Source organism: Panthera onca, chromosome D4, assembly GCF_046562875.1.
Source record: "Panthera onca isolate mPanOnc1 chromosome D4, mPanOnc1 haplotype 2, whole genome shotgun sequence".
NCBI classification, from domain to species: Eukaryota; Metazoa; Chordata; class Mammalia; order Carnivora; family Felidae; genus Panthera; species Panthera onca.
Window position 1 is genome coordinate 45,891,077 of NC_138351.1, and position 12,048 is coordinate 45,903,124.

The window sequence follows — 12,048 nt, forward strand, 5'->3', positions numbered from 1 at the left end:
TTTTTTTTTTAGGCAGATATATTGTCAAACTTATTTTTCAGTACTTTTCTGAGCTTCTGCTAGAGGGAAATGAAATGATTATATCATGGGTATAATATATATGATACATTGTATCATGGACACTAAACAACCTTACAAAGGTGTCAGGCCAATTAGAACCCTAGTCTTATCTTAAAATACACATGAGGACAAATTAGATAGATACAAAAAGCCACACATCTGAATTCTTGGTGACAAATTTCAAGGAAGATAAGTCTTAAAGAGGAAATAGCCCTTAAGAATGAAATATACTTGGGGCACCTGCATGGCTCAGTTGGTTAAGTGTCCGACTTCAGCTCAGGTCATGATCTTGCGGTCTATGAGTTCGAGCCCTGCGTCGGGCTCTTAGCTAACAGCTCAGAGCCTGGAGCCTGTTTCTGATTCTGTGTCTCCCTCTTCTCTCTGCCCCTCTCCAGCTCATACTCTGTTTCTCTCTCTCTCTCTCTCAAAAATAAATAAACATTAAGAAAATTTTTTTAAATTGTAAAGAATGAAATACACTTTAATATTGGTGAAAGCAAATCCTCACTTGTCCCATCATTATATGGAAGATCTGTACCGGTCTTCTAAAATCTCCAGGCTATAAGGATGGCTCCACGGCGCCTGGGTGGCTCAGTTGGTTAAGCATCTGACTTTGGCTCAGGTCATGATCTCATGATTCGTGGGTTTGAGCCTCGTGTCGGGCTCTGTGCTGACAGCTCAGAGCCTGGAGCCTGCTTCCGATTCTCTCTCCCTCTCTCTCTGCCCCTCCCCTGCTTGTGCTTTCTCTCTTTCAAAAATAAATAAATAAACATTAAAAAAAATTTTTTTTAAAAATGTGCTCCAGGTCTGGAAGCAGCCGGATGAGCCTCCCCTTAGGTAGACACAACAGTCTCTGAGCACCTCCGCGTGCACAGCAGGAGAGCAAATCTCTGAATTCATGGGTAGGGTGACTGTTCAACTGACCTCCTATCAGCCCTCTTTGTAAGAGAAGCACCGTTCTCTTACAGAAGTAGTTCAGTGCGGCAACATGTAATGAGATATAGAAGAGGTGGAGGGGGAGAAAAGAAAGAAAAGAAAAAAAGCAGAGAGAAGAAAGACAAGTTAGATGCCGGAGTGAATAGATGGGTTCCCCACAGGGAAGGAAGGGAGCAAAGAATTTCCTGCATTGCTCCCCAGTACAGCCAACCCTTGAAGATGTGATGTGTCTGTCCTCCCCCCGCCCTCAAAAATAACAACGTACACAGACCCCTAAACCATGGTTAGCGCTATAGGGTAAGGCACCTGCCTCGCATGGGCTCCAGAGAGCTGACTGCACATGTGTCTTTCGAACTCGTGTGTAGTGACATCATGTGCAAAGTGTGATGTTGACCATGATGGGAGTATTGTGCTACATAAATCACAAGCACCACTCTGTCCTCGTTTTTTAGAATTTTATTTATTTATGTATTTGGTTGTTTGCAGGGGAGAGGCAGAAGGACGGGGAGAGAGAGCATCTCAAGCAGGCCAGGGCAGAGCCAGACATAGGGCTCAATCTCACAACCCCAAGATCATGACCTGAGCCAAAATCAAGAGTTGGACGCTCAACAGACTGCACCACCCAGATGCCCCTGCCCCTGTGTCTTTGTCTGTTTCAGTCTGCTACGAGGAAATACCACAGACTCCTATGTTCATATATTGACTTTATATCCTGCAAATTTGCTGAATTCATTGATTAGTTTTAATAGTTTATTGGTAGAAACATTGGAATTTTTTGTATATAAGATCACATCATCTGCAGAGACAGTTTTTCTTCTTTATAATTTGGATGCCTTTCTTTTTCTTGCCTCATTGTTCTAGTATGATTCCCAGTATCGTGTTGAATAGAGTGAGAGTGGGCACCTTTGTCTTACTTCTGATCTTGTAGGCAAAGCTTCCAACATTTCTCTGAGCTTGTCACATATGGCTTTTATTATATTGAGGTATGTTCCTTCTATATTCAAATTGTTGAGCATTTTTATCATGAAAGATTGTTGTTTTTTTGTCAAATGAAAAGGTTGTTGTATTTTGTCGAATGCTTTTTCTGCATTTGTTGAGCTGATTAAACGACTTTTATCATTCATTCTATTAACGTGCCATATTACATTCATTGATTTGCATACATTGAGCCATCCTTGCGTCTCAAGGATAAATCCAGCTTGATCATGGTGTAAAATTCTTTTAATGTGCGGTTGAATTCAGTTTGGTAATATTTTGTTGAGAAGTTTTGCATTTATATTTATCAGGGATATTAGTCTATAGTTTTCTTGTAGCGTCTTTATTTGGTTTTGTTTTCATGGTAATGCTGGCCTCATAAAATTAGTTTGTTAGTGTTCCTCCTTTTTTAAATTTTGGAAAGAGTTTGAGAAAAAATGTCGTTAATTTTAGTTTAAATGTTTGGTAGAATTCATCAGTGAAACCAGTGGTCCTGGGCTTTTCTTTTTTGAGAGGTTTTTTACTATTACTATAATTTTGTTTTAAGAAGTATTTACTTATTGGGGCACCTGGGTGGCTCAGCCGGTTGAGCGTCCGACTTCGGCTCAGGTCATGATCTCACAGTCTGTGAGCTCGAGCCCTGCGTCGGGCTCCGTGCTGGCAGCTCAGCGCCTGGAGCCTGCTTCAGATTCTGTGTCTCCTCCTGTCTCTGCCCCTCCCATGCTCATGCTCTGTCTCTCTCTCTCTCTGTCTCTCAGTAATAAACATTAAAAAAAATTAAAAAAAAAACCCATTTACTTATTTTATATTTAGAGAGAGTGAAACGGTGTTTGTGTGCAAGTGGGGTAGGGACAGAGAGGGAGAGAGAAAATGCCAAGCAGGCTCCATGCTGTCAGTGCAGAGCCTGATGTAGGGCTCAATCCCATGAATGGTGAAATCATGACCTGAGCTGAAATCAAGAGTTGGACACTTAACCAACTGAGCCACCCAGGAGGTTGGCTCCAGAAGGTTTTAGATCATTGATTCAGCCTCCTTACTCATTATTATTGGCTTGTTCAGGTTTTATATTTCTTAATGATTCATTCTTGAATCATTTTAGGAATTTTAGGAATTTTGGGAATTTTTCCGTTCATTCAGGTGATCCAATTTGTTGGTACATAATAGCCATAGTGGTCTCTTACAGTCTCTTGTAACTCTGTGGTATAGACTGTAATGTCTTCTCTTTTATTTCTGATCGTATTTCTTTGAGTCTTCTTTTTTTCCTAGTCTAGCTAAATATTTGTCAATTTTTTAAATCGTTTTAAAAAAAATCAATTCTTAAATTTTTTTTCCTTTAATTTTAAGTAGACTTCACACCCAGTGTGGGGCTTGAACTCATAACCCTGAGATTAAGAGTCCCATGCTCCAAAACTTTTTGTTAGTCTGAAATTACTTTAAAATATAAAACTGGAGACACCTGGATGGCTCAGTCTGTTAAGCATCCAACTCGACTTTGACTCAGGTCATGATCTCACTTTTGTGAGTTCGAGCCCTGCATTGGGTTCTGAGTTGACAGTGCAGGGCCTGCTTGGGATTCTCTCTCTCCTTCTCTCTCTCTGCCCCTTCCCTTGCCTGTGCGCTCTCTCTCTCTCTCTCTCTCTCTCTCTCAAAATAAACATTAAAAAAACAAAAAATATAAAACTGAAAAAACTACATTTAATGTTATTCTATTTGACTTTAAAATTTTTTTAATGTTTATTTATATTTGAAAGAGAGAGAGAGAGAGCGCGCGCGCGCGTGCGCGGCTGGGGGAGGGGCAGAGAGAGAGGGAAACACAGAATCCGAAGCAGGCTCCAGACTCTGAGCTGTCAGCACAGAGCCCTACATGGGGCTCGAACTCACAGACCGTGAGATCATGACCTGGGCCGAAGTCAGATGCTCAACCAACTGAGCCACCCAGGCACCCCAATTCTATTTGACTTTAAAAATAGATGTGCATATATTTATAAGTGTGTGTATACCTTCAAAATAAAAGACTACAAGACACTTAAAAAAAAAAAAAAAAAAAAAAAAAGAGTCCCATGCTCCACTGACTGAGCCAGCCAGGTGCTCCTTAAAATCAGTTCTTGATTTCATTAATCTTTTAAATTACTTTTCTTCTTGTTTTTGTTGTTGTTGTTTTCTTTAATTTCTGCTCTGATCTTTGTTATTTCCTTCCTTCTGCTAATTTTGGGCTGAGTTTATTCTTCTCTTGTTCTTTGAGGTATAAAGTTAAGTTGCTTATTTGGCATCTTTCTTTTTTTTTGAAGATTTTATTTTTAACTAATCTCTGCACCCAAGGTGGGGCTTGAACCCACAACCCCGAGATCAAGAGTCACCCACCCTACTGACTGAGGCCAGCCAGGCACCCCCTTCCTTTTTTTTCTTGATGTAGACATTTACTATCAACTTCCCTCTTGGAATGCTTTTGTTATATCCCATATGTTTTGGTATATTGTGTCTCTAGTGACCAGGACAGGCAGCGGCAGTGGCTGGAGCCTAGGGTGTGCACCCACTTGACTGCCAGGGTCAGCTGTAGGTGCCCACGCAGTGGCAAAGGCAAGTTACAAATGCAAGTGCAGGTGCGGGGCCAGGGAGGCAGCAAGGGTCCGGGGCCAAGCGTGGAATCACTGGCAGCTGGGGGGGCCCTGGCCATCAGTATGCTCTTCTGTGGCTGCACAGTCTTCCCCTGGGAGGGGGGGGGGGTGCATCTGGAGTCTGGTGACAGGCATCAGCGCAGTTCCCTGGCTCTGGAGGGCATGGGGGGTGGGGAAGGGAGCAGGGAGGGACTCAGGCGACTGGCGTCAGTGAACATGAATACCTCTGGGGCAAAATCAAGGTGAAATCTGCAGGGCTCTGATGACGCTGCGGTGGCTGCTGGATTGTTCAGTATTGGAATCTGCTGAGTTTGTCTGCAAAGCAGGTCACTTTGAACTGCAATTGCTTCAGCTGAGTGGCTGCTGCGGCTGGCCCCTGCTTTTCTTCTTTGTCCCCAGCCATCTCTGCATGTCTCAGCTTTGTGGGCTGGGTTGAGTGAAACCGAAGTAGGACATTTGTGCCCTGTCCCAAAAGGCTGAGAAAGCTGCTGGCTCACTCTGCTCTTCCTTTCCTGGTGAGGGGAGCGCTTCCTAATTGGGAAATTCCCTCTCGGCCGGGAGCAGTGGCAGCTTGGGGGATGGGATGAGGCAGGCACAGCCACAGCCGAGCTGTCTTCCCTCTTGCGCAGTTATTCTTGGGTGTTTTGCTCTGCTGTGGGGCTGACGTTTCTTAAGTGGATGTCAGAGCTCTCCTGGAACTCTTTTTGTTAATGGATAGCTAATTGTTGATTTTTGTGGGGGAACAGAAGCTGGGGTCGCCTGCGTTGACATTTTGGTGACACCACTCCCCTTTCACCTCATGCTTTGAAGGCACAATGGAGTGTGGGTCGCTCTGTTACCAAACTAGATGGCAAAGTGTGCATTTATTGTGCAGTGACACTGTACCTGTGGTTATAATATGCATTAACATTCCCAGGATTCTCACAATATTCCAAACTCATAGGAAAGCAAGGGTAAGAAAAGTGTAATTTAAGATGCAGTATTTCATCAGCAGAATTTCTTTACAAAGATAAAAATGAGGGGCACCTGGGTGGCTCTGCCGGTTAAGTGTCCTACTCTTGGTTTCGGCTCAGGTCATGATCTTATGGTTCGTGGGTTCGAGCGCAGAGCCTGCTTGGAATTCTCTCTTACTTTCTCTCTCTCTCTCTGCCCCTCCCCCGCTTGTGCTCTCTCTGTATCTCTCTCTCTCCAAATAAATAAATAAACTTAAAATATATACCACAATGAAAAAACTGCAACCAAAGTACGTTTCTAGTAATTCATCTGTTAATCGAGCCAGGAAAGCTGGGTACTGATGGCGAGTTAATTAAATCATGTTTGATTGCCGCAGCTAAAGACATGTTTCTGCGGAAAATATTCTTGTTTAAGACCATTAGCCTTTCAGTGAACACAGTTGCTTAAACAGTCGAGGACACTGGGGGCACCATCAATCGTTAATTAAAGAACAAAGTAAATGGTTTTGAGTGGTTTTCCTTAGCTTTTGATGAACCGACAGATGTTCCTAGCACTGATCAGTTGTTATTTATTCAAGGAGTCAATACCGAGTTTCAAGCGACAGAAGAAGCGACCTGTATGAATTTTCTGCATGAAACAACTCTAGGTGAGTATGTTTTCAAAGAAATTGAGAAAACTTTAATTCGGTACAAGCCGAAGCGGAATCTGTTAAGATGATTTACAATGGATGGTGATAAAAATACCTGTGGGGGCGCCTGGGCGGCTCAGTAGGTTAAGCATTCGATTCTTGGTTTTGGCTCGGGTCATGATCTGAAGGTCTGTGTGTTCAAAACCCGAGTCAGGCTCCATGCTGCCGGTGCGAAGCCTGCTTGGGATTCTCTGTCTCTCCCTCTCTCTCTGCCCCTCTGCAGTCTCTCTCTCTCAAAATAAATAAATAAACTTAAAAAGAATATATATAGAGAGCAAAAAAGGCTTATTTGAACAAATTTATAATGCTTGTGAAAATGTAGGTATTTAAACCCTATAGTTTATCATTGTGCTGTTCCTCAGTGGGTAATTGGCAGAAAGCGTTTGAATTTTTCTGCTTTTGAACCAGTGGTCTCCCAGGTGAACTTCATGTACTCTGATGGAATTAACGATCATCAGTCCCGTGAACTGTTGTCAAAAATAGAAGCTGAATATCTTGACTTACCTGAACCCACAAGCAGTTTGGTGGCTTAGCAGGGGTAAAGTTTTATTGTGGTTTTTGAACTCAGTCTGGAGCCCGAAATTTTTTGGAATGAGAACTTCCTTCAATCGCTTTTATTGAACACTGAATGGCTTTGAAAATTTAGCTTTAGCTGTGGACTTGATCATGTTTCTCAACATGAAATTACAAGGCAGGGAGCCTGGGTGGCTCAGTCGGTTAAGCGTCCGACTTGGGCTCAGGTCATGATCTCAAGACTTGTGAGTTCAAGCCCCGAGTCGGGCTCTGTGCTGACAGCTCAGAGCCTGGAGTCTGCTTCGGATTCTGTGTCTTCCTCTCTCTCTCTCTTCCCCTCCCCGACTCGTGCTCTCTCTCTCCTTCAAAAATAAACATTAAAAAAATTAAAAATATATATAAAATGACAAGGCAAACAGTACTTTTATGTAAAAGTTATACTGTGCTAAGTCATTTTAACAACAATTAATGTTGTTTGAAACACAAATAATGTCAAGCTGTTTAATATACTTCCTGTGCTGTCAAAGTTTTTTTTAATTTTTTTTTTAACATTTATTTATTTTTGAGAGAGAGAGAGACAGATTATGAGCAGGGGAGGGGCAGAGGGAGGGAGACACAGAATCCAAAGCAGGCTCCAGGCTCTGAGCTAGCAGCACAGAGCCCGATGTGGGGCTCGAACTCAGGAACCATGAGATCATGACCTGAGCCGAATCGGACGTTCAACCGACTGAGCCACCCAGGCGCCCCAAAGTTTTGTTTTTTTTTTTAAATCAGGATCTCCATTTCCACAAAAATTTGCAGAGGATGTATTCTGTAAGCTCCAACTGTGGTTCCAAAAGCATTTTTGGATCTCAATGCAAGGGGAATTTTCCATATTTCAAAATCCATTTACCTTTGCAGTTGAGGGTCTTCAGTTGGAGGTGATTAATCTGCACTATAATGACATGGTAATCGGCAAATATGAAGAGAAGGGTCTAATAGGATTTTGTAAATTACTTCCAAGTGATAAATATGCTCAAGTAAAATCATACTCTCATAGGTTGATGTAAGTATTTGGCCATACGCATCTGTGTGAAAAGACATTCTCAAAGATGAAATGCATAGAATCTCATAGATGAGCCTTAATGGATGAATGTGTGCAATTGATTTTGATGACAGAGTATTAACTTTGAACTCCAATTAAATGAACTATTATCCCCTAGCAAAGAATTCTGTTCTTCTCGTTAGTAGACCTGTATGAGAAATGATTGTACTCAGGGACGCCTGGGTGGCTCAGTTAGTTGAGAGTCAGACTCTTGATATCAGGTCAGGTTGTGATCTCACCTTCATGGGATCCAGCCCCAGGTCTCTGTGTTGAGCCTAGAGTCTGCTTGGGATTCTCTTTCTCCTCTCTCTCTGCCCCTCCCCCTGATCTCTTTCTCTCTCAGAATAAATAAACTTAAAGAGGAATTATTGCGCTCAATTATTATATTTTAGATTTCATCAATAAGAATTTTGTTGAAATTGGTTTTCTTTCTTGTTACTCAAGTTTCTATACAATGTCTTTAATTTTGCCTCTTGCCTCACGAATCTAAGATATTTACTTTCTGGCTCATTATAGAAAAAAAAAATTTGTTGACCTCTGCTTTTGATCAATCATGTTCTATCCCCTGGGGCTGGGAACGTTACTGAATCAAATAAAAATTGGGATTGTTTTAACATGGGAATTCCATTGAAATAATGTATCTTGATATTAGCAAGGATTTGATAGCTTTGCCAGGTGAATCGGGGAGAGCCTGGGTCCTGAGGCCTCAACCCAGCCCATCCCAAAGGTGTCGCCAAAGGTTCTTGATCTCGTCCCAAGAAGGAATTCAAGGGCAGACGCACAACATAGCGGACAAGCGACACAAGTGGGAAAATTTAAGTGACGGTATTCTCTGGATATGTGAAAGTGGGTGGGTGAGAGAAAGGGAGGCAGAGAAGGAGGGGGAAAGGGGTGAGGGAGAAAGAGAATATGAGAAAGAAGGAGAGAGAAGGAGCCGTGGAGCGTGTGCAGCCTGACTGTGGGTGAGTTTGTGCTGTGCCCTGGGGTTTGGGTTTCTATCTTTTATTGACAGTTGTTAACAAGGGGGCGGAATATTAATTACTTGGGGTGGGTATTTCTTGGAAGCGTTGTGTGCCTTTTCTTCCTCGTTTGGTCAGGTTTCTGGCCTACTTTGTCAGTCATCTTGGGCCTGTCTAGTTTGATCTGGCTTCTTGTGGAGGGCTGCCAGAACAGGTCTCTGACTTTTTTCGATAGCTGGCCAGGACTTCCTCTCTGTGGGCCTCCAGGTATCCTATGAGAACCTAACTGCCTAATCTAACAATAATGTCTGATGAGTAAGAAAAGTGATTGGTTACAGTCAGTAGAAATACCTGGCCACATCTTCCCTACTGCCCCCGGTGACATTGAACAAACCACCAGGCACGTGAATGAGGCCATCCTAGACCAGCCAAGCTGCCAGTTGACTGTAGACATAGAAGTAGTTTCAGGAGGGACCGGCAAAGCCAGCCTCTATCACAAGAACTGCCTGGGCGACCTACAAGACTCTGAGAAGAAATAAACGTTTGTGATTTTAAGTCACTAGATTCTGGGGTGGTTTGTTACACAGCAGAAGCTGTTACGGGTGATCAAGGTGAACGTGCCGGACAGCTTCTTTGTGCCCCTTCGCTGTCCCCCGGAAGGCTGACCTGTATGAGCTCCATGAACTTCCTTTGCTTCAGAAGATCCAGAAGGAGAAATGCGAACAAGGGAGGTTAAGGTATTAATTCCTGGGCTCTGTTCCTGTTGGGTCACTGTGGATTGGCTGTGTTCCTTGATCTATGATCCGAGGTAGTCAGGTAATCTTTGTAGACAGCCTCCTCACTGCTTGGTAACTCCTCCTCCCCTTGCCCTTTTAGGCTCAGGGGTGATTTGGGGGGCCCCCCTATTACAAAGTCTCTCTTGTAATCTCTTTATTCCCTGACCATACCTTTGTTTCTAGGCTCTTACTGAAGTCTCCTCCAGTTTTCCTAATTTGATTGTGCTGTTTCCTGCTGGGACCCAGACTGATAGAGGGGGCCTTACCCAGAAGGTAACATCTTGGCTGACTTTTGTGATCCAAGGGAATGAGTCCAGAAGGTCCTGCAGGGGGGGGGAGGGAGATTGGAGTCAAGTGAGCTGGTGAGGAGTGTGGAAGGCAAGGTCAAAGGCAGGACTGGTTGTGCATGCGTGTGTGTGTGTGTGTGTGTGTGTGTGTGTGTGTGTATGTGTATGGAAATACACAGTGCAGGAGAGGCAAATCGTGTATAGACTCGTTGGCCTTTGTAAGGACTTTGGCTCTTACTCTGAAAGAAATGGGAAACTATCGGGAGCCATTCACTCACATCCAATTAAAGCTAATAAGATTGCTTTCTGTTAATGTGTCCACAATGGAGCTGTGTGACTCAGTTCTGAATTTCTCCTCCCAGTCTCGTGCCCGCTGGTGAATGTGTGGGTGTGTTAAGCTAGCCCAGCATGCTTGGGCCTGAGTTCAAGGCTTTGTGCCTCTCCTGATGCTGTGGGTGACGTGACCTTCCCTTACAGTACAGGATTCAGACTACAGTGTCTTTCTTTGTTAGCATATTCTTTTCAGTTCAGTTAATGATTTGGGAGTGGACACATTTTTCTTACTCTCTTTCTTTTGTTGTTGTTAAAGTCAATAGGCCCTTCTATACTGACTTCAAAAAGTGTACTTATCTAAAGGGTCTGGTATAATAGAGAACTAACTGCCTCACTACTTCAGGGGAAATAATACACGAAGGTTAACAGAAATGCTGTCTGCCTGCTTACCTCTTAAAGACAGTGGTTTGTCGCGAATACTTAAAAGGCAAAGAGTTCATTTGCATTTGCCATCTCAGCCTATCCAGAAAATAATATACAGATTTGAAGCGTGTTTTCATCCTTCAGTTGACAATTCCATCTGGTCCTGGCTCTTTTAGTATTAAATCTAGCTCAACCTCTGCAGGTTATACGAATGAAGTGGCTTCTCCTCTCATCGCTCCCCAGAGAGGCCTCCCTCTCCCGGCCCTTTCTCGAAAAATCTCCCCAGGCTGACTGTCAGGGAAACACTTGCGGAGGGCTCCAAATATCCGTATCAGACGTGGGTGCGCCCTACTCCATCAAGCTGACCTTCCTAGGTCTTACCTCAATCAAAATGTAACTGCATACAGTAGCTGTATTCCCTCAGGCCCCATTCTTTGCTTTCAGCGCAGAAGGAAACCAATCTACTTAGCTAATCTGATTAATTAAGCAGGCAGGAGCCTTTTCCTCCCGGCTAACGACACAGCTGGCCTATCAGAACCAGTTCTAATCTTTGTTGTCTAACCTTGACCCTGATTTCTTTTGAAGTTTGTTATTATCACTTAAAAAAATTTCTAGCCCCGCACTCAAAATGGGCCTGTGGGTATGCAGTACAAAGAGAACGGGACTTTGCTCCTCTGAAATCTTAGTTTCCCTCTCAGTGAATTAACTGGGTTAAGCTAAATCAGTAAAACATCAAAAAATTTTGAGACCCAACATTAAGATCATTTAAAAAACCCCAAACTCGGGGTGCCAGGGTGGCTCAGTAGATTAAGCGTCCGATTCACGGTTTCGGCTCAGGCCCTGATCTCACGATTTGTGAGGTCGAGCCCTGCATCAGGCTCCGCGCTGACAATGCGGATCCTGCTTGGGATATTCTCTCTCTCTCTTTCTCTCTCTCTCAGCCCGGCCCTCCCTGCTCGCTAGCTCTCTCTTCTCTCAAAATAAATAAACTTAAAAAAAAAAAAAATAACCGCCGACTCCAAACTATAACTACTATTATCATGACTATTATCAATGACTATTATTCCATACAAGAGAGAACATTTTTATTTTTTTTAATTTTTTTTTTTTAAGTTTTATTTATTTTTGGGACAGAGAGAGACAGAGCATGAATGGGGGAGGGTCAGAGAGAGAAGGAGACACAGAATCTGAAACAGGCTCCAGGCTCCGAGCTGTCAGCACAGAGCCCGACGCGGGGCTCGAACTCACGGACCGCGAGATCATGACCTGAGCCGAAGTCGGCCGCTCAACCGACTGAGCCACCCAGGCGCCCCATGAGAGAACATATTTAACACGACCACCACTACCACTGAAATATAATTTCAGAAAAAGTACTGTTCTTTTTTTTTTCATTTTTTTGTTTTGTTTTTATTTTTACTTTTGAGACAGAGAGAGACAGAGCATGAACGGGGGGAGGGGCAGAGAGAGAGGGAGACACAGAATCGGAAGCAGGCTCCAGGCTCTGA